The following is a 16467-nucleotide window of genomic DNA, read 5'->3' on the forward strand; positions in this document are numbered from 1 at the left end:
TTTTGAATTCTTTATCAGACAATTTTTTATGTTCTCACATCTTTATTAAAATGTTTATTTTTATAATCCTGGCACAATACAAGTATTTTATTTTATAACATAAATTTGCCTTTTAAGTAACAGTACAATTAAAGCAGAGTCACCTTATGAATAGACTTGGTGTCCACACACTATTACACTAATCTATACAAGTAGCAATATAATGTGGAATATCCATGTGAAAAGATGGTGGAATGGAGCTAGGGAGCAATTCCTGATTTCCCAATGCAGAAAGGAGAGAGTAAAGGAAAAGCTTATCTGAAAAGTGGGTGACAAAATAAATGCTCTAAGACCCAATATTACAAAGTCTGAAACCTGGAGAGACTTAAAGATTGGTTACCAGAGTAGAAAATAAGCAATTTCCTAACACCAAAGACAGACTTGGGTGGGGAAGGGGAAAGAGGCAAAAGAGAGAGAGAGGAAAAAGCACAATAGCTCATCCCCTTAAAAACAACTGGAAAAAAAATCAGAAAAAAAAATTAAGCATTACAGGAGCAGCAGTATCCTTGAAGCAATTCAAGCAGTTTAAAACCAAATAGTGATGTGAGGCAATCCTGAGCAAAAAGAGTGATGCTGGAGGCATCACAATACCAGACCTCAAATTATATTACAGAGTTATTGTAACAAAACCAGCATGATACTGGCACCAAAACATATTGAACCAATGAAACAGAATAGAAGACAAAGAGACAAATCCAATAAACATAGTTCTCTGTCTTAGTCAACTTTTTCACTGATGTAACTAAATGATCTGACCAACACAATTATAGAGGAGGAAAAGTTTATTTGAGGGCTCATGGTTTCAGAGGTCTTAGTCCATAGAAGGCTGGTTCCATTCCTCAGGGTTCCAGGTGAGGCAGAACATCATGGCAGAAGAGCGTAGCAGAGGAAAGCAGCTTGCAGCATCAGGAAGCAAAGAGAGAGCGTCTCCACTCTCCAGATACAAAATATATACTCCAAAGCCACACCCCAATTCCAATCTCCTCCAGCCACATCCTACCACTTCAATTAATCTCATCAGGGATTAATTTCACTGATTGGGTTAAGACTTTTACAACCCAATCATTTCTCCTCTGAACCTTCCTGCATTGTCTCACATGTGAGTTTTGGGGGGACATCTCACATCCAAATCACAACATTATCTGATACTAGACAAAGGTACCAAAAACATTTGTTGGAGAAAAGATAGCCTTTTTAACAAATGGTACTGGGAAAATGGGATAGCCATATGGAGAAGAATGAAAGTAGATCCCTATCTCTCACTATGCACAAAAGTCAAATCAAAGTGGATCAAAGACCTCAGAATTAGACCAGAAACCCTGCAACTGGTAGAAGGATATGTAGGCCCAACACTCCAACATGTTGACACAGGTACTGACTTCCTTAACACAATTTTTAACATGCAAGAAATATAACAAAAAATCAATAAGTGGAATGCCATCAGCTTTAAAAGTTTCTGCACAGCACAGAAACAATTAAGATTGTGAAGAGAGAGCCTACAGAGTGGGAAAAGATCTTTTGTACCCATTACTGAGATAGGGCATTAATATACAGAATATTTAAAGAACCCCAAAACTTAACACCAATCCCCCACAAATAACCCAATAATGAGAGAGCAAGAGAACTAAACAGACACTTCTCAAAAGAAAAAACATAAATGACCAACAAATATATGAAAAAATGTTCAATATCTCTAACAATTAGGGAAATTTAATCAAAACCATAGTGAGATTTCATCTCACTCCAGTCAGAATATCAAGAATACACATACACGGGGGGAAGGAAAGATAATGAAATGAGACAAACATCATTACCCTATGTACATGTATGATTACACAAATGGTGTGACTCTACTTCATGTTCAACTGGAGAAATGATAGTTGTAACCCCATTTGTGTACAATGAATCAAAATTTTTAAAAAATCTGGTACAAGAAAAAAAAATACAAATACTAATAAGTGTTGGATGTGGGGGAAAAGGTACACTTATACATTGTTTTTGGGACTATAAATTAGTGCAACTACTCTGGAAAGCAATATTGTGATTTCTCAAAGAATTAGAAATAGAAATACCATGTGACCCAGCTATCCCACTCCTGAGTATGTGTCCAAAAGATTTAAAGTCAGCATACTATAGGGATATAGCCACATCAATGTTTATAGCAGCTCAATTCACAATAGCTAAACTATGAAACCAGCCTAGGTGCTGGTCAACAGATGAATGGATAAAGAAAATGTGGTATATACACACAATGGAGTTTTACTCAGTCATAAATAACAATAAAATTATAGCATTAGCTGGTTAATGCATGCAACTGAAGACTGTTGTACTAAGTGAAATAAACATATCCCCAAAAACCAAATGTTTTCTCTGATATGTGGAAGCTAATCCAAAATAAGGGGGAAAAAGAAAACGGGGGCATTCCATCAAAATAGAAGAAAATGAGTCGAGTAGAGGAAATGGATTGAGAGTGAGGGAGGAGGGATTGATAAGGGAAACAGTGGAATAAATCTGACCTAACTTTCCTATGTACATATATGAATACACCACAGTGAATCTCACCATAATATATATCCAGAAGATATTAATATTAAAAAAACTATAAATAAATAGCAGAGAAACCATGGAGTAGAGGGAAGGGAACAGGTGGATGCAGGAGGGGATGGGTAGAGGTAGTAATGGGGACTGAACTAGAGCAAATTATAGTCCATAATTTAATAATTATATCAAAGTGAATCCTAATGTAATATGTAACTAAAAATAACCAACAAAATAAAAAAGTAAATGATGATGAGGAGGAGGAAGAAATGATAACAATAATAATAATATTACAAATACTGGCATGGATTTTGGGGGAAAGGTACACTCATATGTTATTGGTGGGACTTCAAATTACTACAGCCACTTTGGAAAGCAGTATGCACATTCTTCAAAGGACTAGCAATGCAATCACCATATGACCCAGCTATCCCACCCCTTGGTATTTATCCAAAAGAATTAAAATGTGCATACTATAAAGATACATGTATAAAAAGGCTTATAGCAGTATAATTCACAATAGTCATGTTATGAAACCAGCCCCAGGTGCTCACCAAAATATGGATGAATAAGGAACATGTGATAGATATACATAATTGAGTTTTTCTCATCCACAAAGAAAAATGAAATTATGTCATTTTCTAGTAAATGGATGCAACTGGAGAACATCATGCTAAGTGAAATAAGCCAGAGTTAGAATTTCTACTGTCAGATTTTTTTCTCATATGTGGAAGGTAGAGGAAAAATGAGGAATTTTTTTAAAGGGAGGGAACCAATGAAAATAGAAGGGAGAATATTGAAGTAAAGGGTATGTTTTGTGGGGGAAGGAGGAAGGATGGAAAAGGGAAGAAATCAGAATGAAATTGGCCAATTTATTCTATGTGCATGTATGATTATGTCACAATGAATTCCACTTTTTTATATATCAATAATATATCAATTAAAATTAATAACTAAATAGAATAAAGGCCAATAGAATAGAGGAAGGGGATCAGAGGAAAAGAGATGGGGAAGCAAAGGAAAAAGACTGGGGATTGAAATGGAACAAATCATATGTAGGTATGAATATGTCAAAATGAACTCCACTATTATGTATAACTTATCCACCAATAAAGACATTTTTTAAAAAAGACTGGAGCTAGGGAGACCTATTGGAAGTCTTCATAATTCCTTTGCTGAGAGATAATGTTAGGTTGACCTAATGTCATAGCAGTGGAAAGGAAATAATGCATTGAAGAGTTATTACAGATATGGAATAATAGCAACATCAAAAAAATTAACCTTTGTCTTTGGATTGGCAGTTGAGTATATGTTGGTGACATTCTCCAAACAAAATTAACATGAGGGGAATTAAATTCTTTGAGTTGGCTCTCCTATCTAAAATTCCATCCACTTACCATTTTCCATTCTATTTGTTTTTTAGAATTTAGCAGTAATCTGTGTTTTATCATTGTTTAGTTTTCATAACCTCACTAATATATTAACTTCCATGGAAAGACAATTTGTTTTCTGTTGTATCTCCAACCCCTGGAACAATGCCAAATACATACTGGTTCCTGAATAAATATTTAATAAATGAGAAAAAAAAGAGAAAAGTCAGATTGAAAGCCTGTACCTGGATCATAGTAAATGCTGTGGCCTCCATTCTCTAGGTCTGAAGACAAAAGAAGGCTTTGATGAAGCTACTTTGAAACCCCATACTGGTGATTTCATTCACACTGTCACACAGGTTAGTAGTGTTTATTTTATGCATGCAAATCCATTTCTCAACTTGCTACTGAACTCCAGTGTGATTTGTCAAGCTCACATCCTGTTACCCTGTGGCACCAAGCATTGCAAATTATCTGTAAGGACATTGTTAGACAGTCAATACGTACTTGAAGTATATGAGTCTGACTGGCTTCCATTTAGAAACTGTTTTCATTGTTATGTTATCAAACCAATACAGGTTTATGTGTAAGAGGCATAGTTAAAAGGGAAAAATGTGTTTCAGAATCATACGAGATTTTACTTGTGTTCAAATACTTCTTATCAATTTACTAACCATGACTTCGAAAAATAATTTAATCTCTGTATGATAGGGATTTCTCGTGTATCAAGTAGATATAATAATATGTATTATATCAGTTTATGTAAATGCCTAGTATTTTGCAAGAAGTTAAAAGTGGTAGCTTCGACAAATATTAGCTGATGCTTATTTAGTTCTCCTACATATTAGGCACAGAGCTAAGAAATTAATGGGCATGAACTCATATTCCCACAAAAACCTCATGAGGTAGTTAACTATATTTCCTTAAATCAAAGATACCATACATTATTAAGATAAACTGTTATTTTATATAACATTATAAAAGAAGAATGACAAACTATGATGCAATATCATAGCAATAGTCTTGCAAGATGTGTAAAATGATCTCCTACCCATTGCTTTGAAATTCATGTATTCTAAAAAGAATTTGGACAATTCAGTTGTATGAACTGAATGGAGAAAATACTCAAAATCACAAATCATCAGGTAAATACAAATCATAACCACATGAGAGATCATTTTAAAATGGAAAACACTATTACCAGAAAACTAAAGGTAACAAGTGCTGATGAAGTTGTGGAGAAAAGGGAATCCTTGCACATGGTTGATGGGAATGTAAATTAGTACAGCCATTATTTAAAGCCACATGGAGGTTCCTGAAAAAATTAGAAATAGAACCACCATATGATCCAGTAATCCCACTACTCTGTATTTCCAAAGAAAAATAAATCAGAACATTTTATTGGTGCATATTAATTTTAAAGAATAGTGGGTATCATTGTGGCATAGTCTTATATTCCTATAAAATAATTTGATCAATTTCACTCCTCAAATCTTTCCCTTGTCCTCTCCTCCTCCTCCTCCCACAATCCCATTCCTTTGCACTAGTGGACTGTCTGCTATATTCATGACATCCTTCCCCTCACACAAACACACAGCATCCACATATGAGAGAAAACATATTTGTCTTTCTGAGTATGGCTTACTTTGCTTAAAGTGATGATATCCGGTTCCGTTCATTTTCCCACAAATTGTAAAATTTTGTTGTTCTATATGACTGAATAATATTTCATTGTATATAAATACCACATTTTCTTCATCAACTCATCTTTTGATGAACAATAAGGTGATAACTAGGTTATTATGAATCATGTTATGATAAACATAGGTATATATGTTTCTTTCAAGAATGCTCACAATATTTCAGAAAATGCTGAAGAGTTGATATAGATGGATCTTATGGTAGTTTTATTTCTAGTTATTTGAGGAACCTCCACAATGATTTCCATCATAACTGTACAGAATTATGTTTCCACCAATACTATATGAGTTTTTTTCCCACATCCTCACCAAAATTTATCAGTATCTGTGTTCTTGATGATTGCCATTCTGAATTACTTGAAATAGAATCTCAATGTAGTTTTGATTTGTATTTTCCTGATGGATAAATATGAAAAAAAATTCTCACATAATTGTTGGCCATTTGTACTTCTTCTGAGGAGTGTCTGCTTAGTTTATTTTCCCATTTATTGAATATTTTTCTTGGGGGGTGAGTTTTCAGTTGTTTCTTTATTCTGGATATTAACCCTCTGTCAAATGAGTAACTGACATTCTTGATAATTGTCATTCTAACTGGAATGAGATAACAATAAATGTTGGTGAGATAAGGGGAAAAAGATACATTCATACATTGTTAGTGGGACTGCAAATTGGTACAGCCATTCTTGAAAACAGTATGGAGATTACTCAAAAAACTAGGAATGGAACCACCATTTGATACAACTATCCCACTCCTCAGTATATATCCAAAGGATTTAAAATCAGTGTACTACAGTGATGTAGTCACATCAATGTTTATAGCAGTTCAACTAACAATAGCTAAGTTATGGAGCCATCCTATGTGCCCTTCAACAGATGAATGGATAAAGAAAATATGGCATATATCTGCAATGGAATATTACTCAGCCATAAAGAAGAATGACTTTATGACAGTTGCCAGTAAATTGATGGATCTGGAGACAGTCATGCCAAGTGAAATAAGCCAATCCCTCAAAACCAAAGGTCTAATGTTTTCTCTAATATGTGGATGCTAACCTACAATAAGAGGGGGAAGAAGAAGAATAAAAGTTCAATGGAATAGACAAAGGGGAATGAAGGAAGGGAGAAGAGATGGGAAAAGGAAGGACAGTGGAATGAATATGACACAATTTTCCTATGTACATATATGAATACACCACAGTCAATCTCACTATCACGTACATCCACAGTAATGGGGTCCTAATTAGAATAAGATCTATTCAATGCTGGTATAATTATATCAAAATATACTCTACTATCATATATAACTAAAAAGAATGAATAAAAAATGAATTGTAATATGGTTCAATTTTAAAATGAGAAGTTAAAATTACAGAAAAATAAGAAACCTAAAGAGTGTTGAGTTATAAAATCCTTTCAATGTCCTGAATTTCATCTGATCTTTGTAATAAAAAATACGTACTTTAAAAAATAAAAGAAATCTCAAAAAACCAAAGGACGAATGATATCGCTAATAAGTGGATGATGACACATAATGGGGAGTGGGAGGGTTTAGTGTTAGGGTTAGAGTTAGGGTTAGGGAGGGGGGCAAGAATGGAGGAAGGAAGGACTGTATAGAGGGAAGGGAGGGGTGGGAGGGGTGGGAGGGAAGGGAAAAAATAACAGAATGAATCAAACAACATTACCCTATGTAAATTTACGATTACACAAATGGTATGCCTTTACACCATGTACAAACAGAGAAACAACATGTATCCCATTTGTTTACAATTAAAAAAAATAAATAAATAAAAATCAATGGGAGATGAAAGGAAAATCAAAATTTGAAATCAAAATAAAAATTCAAGGTGGTGTCATCTTAAAAAAAAAATAGAATAGCTAGAAGCCAGGTGAGGTGGCATAATACCTATAATTCCAGTGACTTGGGAGGCTGAGTCAAGAGGATCTCATGTTTGAGGCCAGTCTCAGCAACTCAGCAAGGCCCTAAGCAACTTAGTGAGACCCTGCATCAAAACAAAAATTAAAAAGGGCTGGGGATGTAACTCAACATTAAAGCCCTGGATTCAATCCCCAATATCCCCACCCCCGGCACCAAAAAAAGAGTAGCTAGTGAAGATTTTCTCCCATTCTGTAGGCTGTCTATTCATTCTGTTGTTTCTTTTGCAGAAGCATTCCTGTGAAGCTTTTTAATTTGAGACCATCTCATTGATCAATTCTTGATTTTATTTTCAGAGTTATATGAGTCCTAATTAGGAAATCATTGACTTTACCTAGATGTTGAAGGGATTTTCCTATGTTTTCTTCTAGAGGTTGTAATGTTTCTGTCTTATACTTAGGTCTTTGATTCATTTTGAATTGACTTTTGTGCAAGGTGAGAGATAGGAATCTAATTTCATTCTTCTGTCTATGAATACCTGGTATTCACAGTACTATTTGTTAAAGAGGTTATCTTTTCTCCAATATATGGTTTTGGCACCTTTGTCAAGAATCAAGAATCAAGAATGACTATAGCTGTTTAGATTTGTCTCATACTTCTATTCCATTGTTCTATGTTTCTGATTTTATTCTAGAAATGTGCTGTTTTCATTAATACAATTTTGTAATATAATTTCAGATCAGTTATTGTGGTATCTTTAGCATTGATCTTTTTTACTTAGAATTTCTTAGGTTGTTCCGGGTCTTTTGCTGTTCCATATTCATTTTAGATTATTTTTTTAGTTCTGTGAAGGATATTATTGGTATTTTGATGGGACTTGCTTTGAATCTGTACATCCCTTTGGTACTTAGACTATTTTAACTATACTAATCCTGCCAATTAATGTACATGGGCATTCTTTCCATCTTCTACTGTCTTCTTCAATTTCTTTTTTCAACTTTCTGTAATTTTCCTTGTAGATGTCTTTTACCTCCTTTTTCAGGTTTTTCCTAGGTATTTTTAAAAACTATTGTAATAGTAAGCAATTGTTACCTATATTATTGGATTTTGAGCAACATTTTCAAGACTTTAGTGACACATATACCACCTTGATAACTTTTGAGAGATCTATATAGCACTTATATTTTATTTATAACCTCTACTTTATTTTTGATTAGCTTTATTCTCAGCAGTGATATCTGTATCTACAGCATATACTTATAGATTATATATGCTAGTAATATTTTGAGGTGTATATTGATAAAAATATATGATCATTAAACAAAAAAACTCATCTATATACCAACTAAAGTCATCTCATGTCCCACCAGTGATATAAATTTCAGGCTTTGAGAATTCTTGGAGCACTGCAACTTTTGTTTTTTCCTGATTAATTTATTCAGGGATTATTTATTGAGTCTACTCTGCTAGTCACTATTATAAGTGTTAGGGATATAGCAAATAAAACTCCCTTCCTTTTTAGAGTTTGTCTAATACATGGAAAGAAGAAAAAGAAATGATTTTCACATATCAGTAAGTGCTATAGAACACACACACACACACACACACACACACACACACGGATGGAAGGTTAAAAATAATTGCAATACCTTAGCTATGATGGCTATGCAAAACTGGGACGAGTACATTCCAAGAAGTAATAGCAAATACAAAAGCCATGGGATAAGAATGAAGAGGGTATTCGGAAAACAGCCAAAAGGCCCATGTGGCTTGAGCATAGTGAATGAGGAATATATTACCAGGAAGTAAAGTTGGAGAGTTAGATTTTGTCAGTCACTTTGAACTTCATAAACTATGGTTAGTTTTAATTTTATTGCAATTGGAAGCACTGGAAAATATTAAGCAAGAGAATGACATAATCTGATTTGTATTTTTAAAAATCACCCTGGATGCTCCACAGAAAATGGAATGTAGAGGAACCAGCAAGACAAATTAGGATTCTGTTATCAGTGAGAGATGAGTGTAGCCCAGAGTAACCTGGTAGCAGTGGAGATGGAAGTGATCAGATACAGATACAGAATATGTTTGGAAGATAGAACTGACATTTCATGATTAGCTAAATATGTCAGGAGGGGAAAAGGAGAATCAACAATGACTCTACAGTTTTTAGCCTGTGCAACTGACAGGATGATGGTACCATTAATTGAGATAGGGAAAACTCAGGAAAGATAAGGTTTGGGGAGTAAAGCAATGCTTCTACTTCGAACATGCTAAACTATAGATGTTAATTAAATATCCACATCAAGCTATCAAATGGTTAAATGTGTCTGCAAATCTGATGTTCAGGGAAGAGTGCCAGGATAGATATTCAAATTTAAGAGTTATCATTAAGATGGTATTACCAAGCCAAGAGTCTGGATTAAGTTGACCATAGGAAATACTGTATGTAGATACAGAAGGCATGTTTGAGCCTTGAGCCCTCTCAATATAGCAAAAAAAATATATTAAATTAATACCACAAATACAAAATTGTAAACCATGATGTTTCTTGCTGCATAATGATTCCAGGCCTTTGGAAGGACTAAAATATAACAAGGAGAACAGTTTTGAGCTGTGACTTTTCTTGTTCTACCACTAATTTATTGTACGACCTTGCCCAAGCGCTTGTTCCTTTGAAGCCTCAGTGTCATTTGTTATTGGGATTTGCAATTACGTAACCTCTGAGACCTTTTGTAACTTTGATTTGTAGATCTCTATGATTCAGCAGGAAAGACAGTAAACTTTGGGTTATGACTATCTTGTCAAGAGAAGCAAAATATAGAATGACTTCCTTTATATTTGATATGGACATAGATATAATTTTTATGTAGTGTGTGTGGGCTAAAGCAAATTATTTTCCTCTACTTCAGTTTGCCTATCTGCTATGGGAGCAGAATCAGGGACTAAGAAAAATTTTGGTCTATAGTTCTAGAAATCACTTATTTTCCCAGGTTGCCTGAGGTAATAGGGAGGGATATGTGGAGTGGTGGGAAGAATCATTAAAAGTTTATATAAACCAAAGGTAGTACTGTACAAAGAGTACTAAATTTGACTTCAAGATCTTTAAGTTTTAGTTTTATTTTTTACTCAGTGATAGCTTATTTTGTGTGTGGTCTTTTCTCCATACTTCAGTTTCTTTCACCTGTAAAATGAAGAGATTTTGCAGCTCACTCTTTCCTGGTAAAATTTTAAAATTTTGAAGAGTTAGGGATTTCTTTAAATATATAATAATATGCATAACATTAATTCTGTTTTCCATTTATAGTAATGTATTTTTCTCTTTAAATAAATTCATTTTTCAAGTGAGTCAATTAAAAATTGTTAAGTTAAAAAACAGTTCAAGTCATAAGTATAGATAGTTTCTTAAGTTGTTTTCTTTGAACAAGTATTGATTGTTCTTATTCTGGAGATAGAAACAGACAAATCTGAAAAGGCACATCTGCTGATAATTTTTGTTACTGGGTCTAGTTTTGGGAGTCAATAAAGTTTCTTTAACATTTGGAAGACATAAGCAAAAGAATCTTTATTCCCTGTACATTTTAGAGTGGTTCCATGCCCAATTAATGAGTGATACTCAGAGATTGAATAATCAAGCTCGAGGTGTCCTCAAGACAGATAGGTAGTCATTATGTAGTAAACTATCTTTCAGTGTAATGAATACACCTTTAGTGAAATGAAGTGGTTATCAGGGTTGAAATCTGACGTTTACATAATAATAACATCACATACTGAGTATTTACCTTGTGTTAAGCAAGATTCTAAGAACATTGTATGGAATATATCATTAAAAATATATGACAGTTCTATCAGGTAAAATCTTACTATTACTTTTTCCAGATGAGAAAATTGAGACACAGAACACATATGTAACATACCCAAGATCATACAGATAATAAGTAGAAGGGTAAAAATTCAACATCTGTCCTTTCCTGTCCACCCAAAAGCTATTCCATTAGTTACAACCCCACTAAAGTTATCAAACACACTTGATTAAATACTAACCTGTTTAACTGGTGGTGAACTTAATATCTAGAGCAGGATTTCTTCTCTGATATGATTCTTTATTCTGGGTTTTCCAAGCTCTTTGCCCTGGGTCCCAGACTATGTCTTCTATAAAATTAAAACTGTTACTGCATGGCATGACACTGCTTTGATATTCTCAGGTGTAGCATTTGGCCAAAGGGATCTTGGCAGCATATGTGAGTGCTCATGTGGAATTCAATCTGGAAGGAATGGCTATGAGTAGGTGGAGCCAGAAGGAATCCTGAGAGAATGATTGGCTCTGTTGCAACAAAGTATTTATGCAAAAGTGGCCTGAGAGGAGCCAGTTTGAAAAATTGATGAAAGGACCAGTAAAAACTAACTACAAATTGAGTGGAAAATATACACTCCTTTAAAAGCTGATTTTGGTCTTCTTATTCTTATGGATTTCCTTTTCTTCCAGAAAACAATGTTGTTGCCAGAGTTTCAGAAATTGCAACTTACTAAAAAGAACCTAGAAAGCTGGGTGGTGTCGGGGGGCGGGGTTGTTAAGGGAGAAGGTAAGGGCTAGGGATATAGTTCAATGTTAGAGTGCTAATCTATGGGCTGGGGATATAGCTCAGTTGGTAGAGTGTTTGCCTCACATGCATAAAGCCCTGGGTTTAATCCCCAGCACCACAAAAAATAAATGAATATATAAATAAGAATGCTATTCTACCATACACAAGAGCCTGGGTTCAATATCCACCACTGTAAAAAGAAACAGAATCAGTTTGATGTTGATTTTCTCCTCACTTTTATTGAATTATAATTGAGAAATGAAAGTTGAATGTATTTATGGTATGCAGTGTGATGTTCTTCTGTATCTATATACTATGAAGTGATTCCTCCAAACGAGCTAATTAACACATTCATCACCTCACATAGTTACCATTTTCTTTCTGTGTATACTGAGAACATTCAAGATCTGCTCTCTTAATAAATGTCATATAAACAATACGGTATTATTAACAATAGTCATTGTGCTGTATATTAACTCACCAGAACTTTTGAGAACTGAATTTGGGCTATGTAGCTTGTGCTAGAGACTCCGGGTATCTGCCATTGTGAGGTAAGTTTCATTTTGCTTTGAGAATTGTTTTCTTGAAAAAGCCACTTGGAAAGAAAATTTCTCTGAGAACTCCGTGTGATTGTAACAGGAGGCAGATGAATAAGGAAGATGCGTAGGGCAGTCTACAGTTCAACATCATTACATTCACAGAGTCTCAGACAGCTTCCTGCTTTTCTCATTATTTTTCTCAAATGCACTTGAGTTAAAGTAATGAATGGGGACTGGGTTGTGAACTTTGTCAAGATATTGGTGTAGAGTGTGCGAGAATTTGAAGTGTTTTGCCTTTGAAATATTTTAACAGTTAATAAGCATCATAACAGGTTAGAACTTTCATTTTATACTTTCTTTGATGCAATATCTTGCTCTAGTAAATTATCATAATGAGTTTTTAAATAGCTTTTTGATAAGATACAACTCTCCAAGCCCTAGAACACCTTGTAAAAATCAGAGACATTGATATAACTATCCTAGCTCATTTCAGTACAAGTAGTACCCTCGTGTTGTAGCTTTCCCCTCTCCTACATTTGAGCCACCTGTTGAATATTAGCATGATCCTCTTTGAAATAAAATCCATCCAACAAATACTTCTTAGCATCCACTATATTACAAGTATGTGCTGTGTGCTGAGCAGCAAGTTCAAGTGTCAGGCAGAATTGGGGTTTTACATTTACTGAACTTTTACATTCTGTAACAAAATCATGATCCTGTCCTCCTTACAGAATTTATAATTTAGTTTGTCCAGCTGTATTATCTTTGGAAAGGAATACACGAAGAACTTGGTTGATTAAAATATATCTAACCTCAGCTTACCATTGATTTCAGACTCTTCTTTAATCAGAACTGTTAGGAATAGTGGGGCAATTTGTTTAACCATTTTGTTAAATATGTGACTTTCAGATAGTCATATTTAAAAAGGAAAATTGTATAAAAGCAAGATATCTGCAGAACCAGCAGGTTGCATAATTAGTTCTTGATCAACTAAGAGATTGGCTGTCTCCTTCTAGTGTTTCTTCAAATTTATTCATCTTTACCTTTTTAATTGAATCAATTTTATAGTGTAAGATAGTGGGCTCCAATGTCAGGCTGCCATATTTAACTCCTAACTTCTCAACTTACATTAGTCTGTTCAGGCGCTATAACAAAGTTCATAGACTGGGTGATTGATAAACAACATCAGTCTATTTCTCACAGTTCTGAAGGCTAGAAAGTCTAAGATGAAGATGCTAGCATATTTCATTAGCTGGTAAGTGTCCACTTCCTGGTTCATAGAAAGTCATCTTTTTTTCTGTTTCCTAACATAGTCCCTATGGGAAGGGGCAAGGGATCTTTCTGTGTCATCTTTTATAAGGTCATTAATTCCATTCATGAAGGTTCTGCACTGTGACCTAATCATCTCCCACATGTCCTACTTCCTAATACCATTACCTTGGGGTTTATTTAGGATTTCAACATATGAATTGGGAGGGGACACAAATATTCAGTCTATAGCAACTTCTTATCTGTACATCCTTAGATAAGTTACTTAGCCTTTCTTAGTACTCAGTTTACCTACCCAATAGGGCTACTATAAAAGTTGAAAAGGATGTAACATATGTAAATGTAGTGGTCAATGTAGATTTAGCTATTACTATTAATATGTGCTATGAGAAAATAGCTGCTGAATTCTATTACTTAGACTTAGAAAGCCAGATAGACCTCAAATAGTCTGAAAAAGAACTTATAAATGCTTACTATTTTTATAATGTTTCTTACTATTTTATAATGTTTCTATTTTTAGCATACATTTATCTTTCTTTAAGGCTCTCAGTTTTGCTTTCATTTATTCACTCTAACATCTATAAGATATATGTAGAGATTTTGACTTAACTGAAGCCTAAAGAGATTAGGTGACTAGCTTAGGGTCAGCCCTAATAGCCTACATCTCCCAACTCCCAATTTTAGATTCTTCTACATACTACACAGCAACCTATTGTTCTTTATTAGTTATCATTGAAAATGTTAGTCATTTTTATCATCAATAACTTATAATGGAAAAACTTTCTTTTTATTTTAATTTTTAAATGTTTATAACAGATTTTTTATTTTTAATTTTTCACATTTTACTGGTCCATTGCAGTTGTATATAATGATGGAATGTGTTGTTACATATTTGTACGTGCAACACAATATTATAATTTAACCAATACTACTCCCGAACACTTCCTTCCCTCCCTCCCCACTTGTCACTCCCTGGTCCCCTTCCTCTACTGATCTCCCTTTTATTTTCATGAGATCCCTGCTCCCTACCTTTTTCCTTTTTCCTCTATAGCTTCTACATATGAGAGAAAACAAATGACCCTTGACCTTATTTTGACTTACTTTGGTTAAATAATGGTCCCTAGTTTCAATGGCAAGCTTCTTTTGATTGATGAAATTTTGCCAATAGCAATTTTCTTCTTCCTGAGTACATAGTGCAAACTTTTTTGAAGCTGTTTATAGTTGTTTTTCTATTTCTGCTTTTTACTACCTTTGATCTTTGATAAAAGTTGTATATATACATGAGTTCTGTGGTAACTGAACTGAGACTGATATTGTGCCAGGAGCTTCTAATTTAGATTTTTTTATTGTGTGAACATTTATGTGCTGTGTATATGTATATCTGAATCACAATCTCATGTATTTAACATATGCTTATAGGCTCATTGATGGGTAGGGGAAGAAAGGGCATAAGAAATCTCAAAGGAGAGGAAATTCCTGGAGAAGGGGTAGAGATAGAGTGTGTTGGGTATAATCCTGTTTTGCAGGACCCAGATTCGTTTTTTTCCTAAATCTGTGGGAGGTCCTTTCATCTGAGCCCTAGAATCAAGAGGTATTTGTCATAGTTTGAAGAGAGGAGGCTTGTGTGTGAAAGAGGAAGAAGTCAGGGATTGGTCTACTTTCCAAAGAGCCTTCTTCCTTCCTGCTGGGGTCCTCTTTGGCAGAAGAGAGCTTTGAATTCTTTTGCTGGAGCATGAGGAGGGGGAGGATCACTGAAGGGAATGAAGAAGTGGCCTGTCATAGTTACCCAATGTCCAGAGATCCTAATGGGAGAGCTAAGGAGACAACTCAGGAAAGGCCAACTGAAGCAAGCTGACTGCAAAAGAGCCATCTCATTCCACAACCACTTATTTCCAGTTATTTAAGAGCTTCTGGGGTTTTTCCTCACACATTTTTATTGATGCATTATAGTTGTACATACTGATGGGATTTGTTGTTACATATTCACACACACACACAATATATATATATAACAATAAAGCATTTGGGGTTTGATTTTTGTTTTATTTTATTATAGTTAGCTCTTCCATTGTGCCCACAAGCAAAAGAGTAGGTTGTGGGAATTCAGGTATAGGGCTGCATAAGAGCCAAGTAAACATTCTTTGGATACAAGGAAATGGGAAATCACTTGAGGTGATCATCTCATACATGATAGTTGCTTCATTTGAGACTTTTGACACTATTGGAGGGGATTTAGAAAGGCATTTACATTATATGTGTGTGTGTGTGTGTGTGTGTGTGTGTGTGCGTATGTTCTTTTCAAATTTATCTTTGCTTTGTGTCACCAGCCTTACTTTCTGAGGGGCCCTTTCCCATTATTTCTACTTGCATTCCGGCCATTTCCACTTGCGTTCTTATTCCTATTATGATTTGGCTACCTTGGAGGGCCTATCTTCCCATTCTGCATCTTACCTCAGCTCTATGTCCATACCAAAGGATGGATTGGGGAATAGAATTTAACTTCTCCATAATTTCCATAAGGCACTAAAACCACACCACATAAAATAATATTGATAACAT

General features: G+C 34.6%; 1 protein-coding gene across 3 annotated transcripts in view; it reads left to right on the plus strand.

Moving 5' to 3' along the window:
- The window catches only part of Klf8 (KLF transcription factor 8), a 270827-nt gene that overhangs the window by 139299 nt on the left and 115061 nt on the right, over positions 1–16467 (plus strand). For all 3 annotated transcript variants that reach the window (XM_047536809.1, XM_047536807.1, XM_047536810.1), the window contains one exon: positions 4230–4306. The gene's annotated coding sequence lies outside the window, so the exon portion shown is untranslated. The remainder of the gene's footprint in view (positions 1–4229; positions 4307–16467) is intronic.

This window comes from Sciurus carolinensis, chromosome X (genome assembly GCF_902686445.1).
Source record: "Sciurus carolinensis chromosome X, mSciCar1.2, whole genome shotgun sequence".
In the NCBI taxonomy this organism is placed as follows: domain Eukaryota; kingdom Metazoa; phylum Chordata; class Mammalia; order Rodentia; family Sciuridae; genus Sciurus; species Sciurus carolinensis.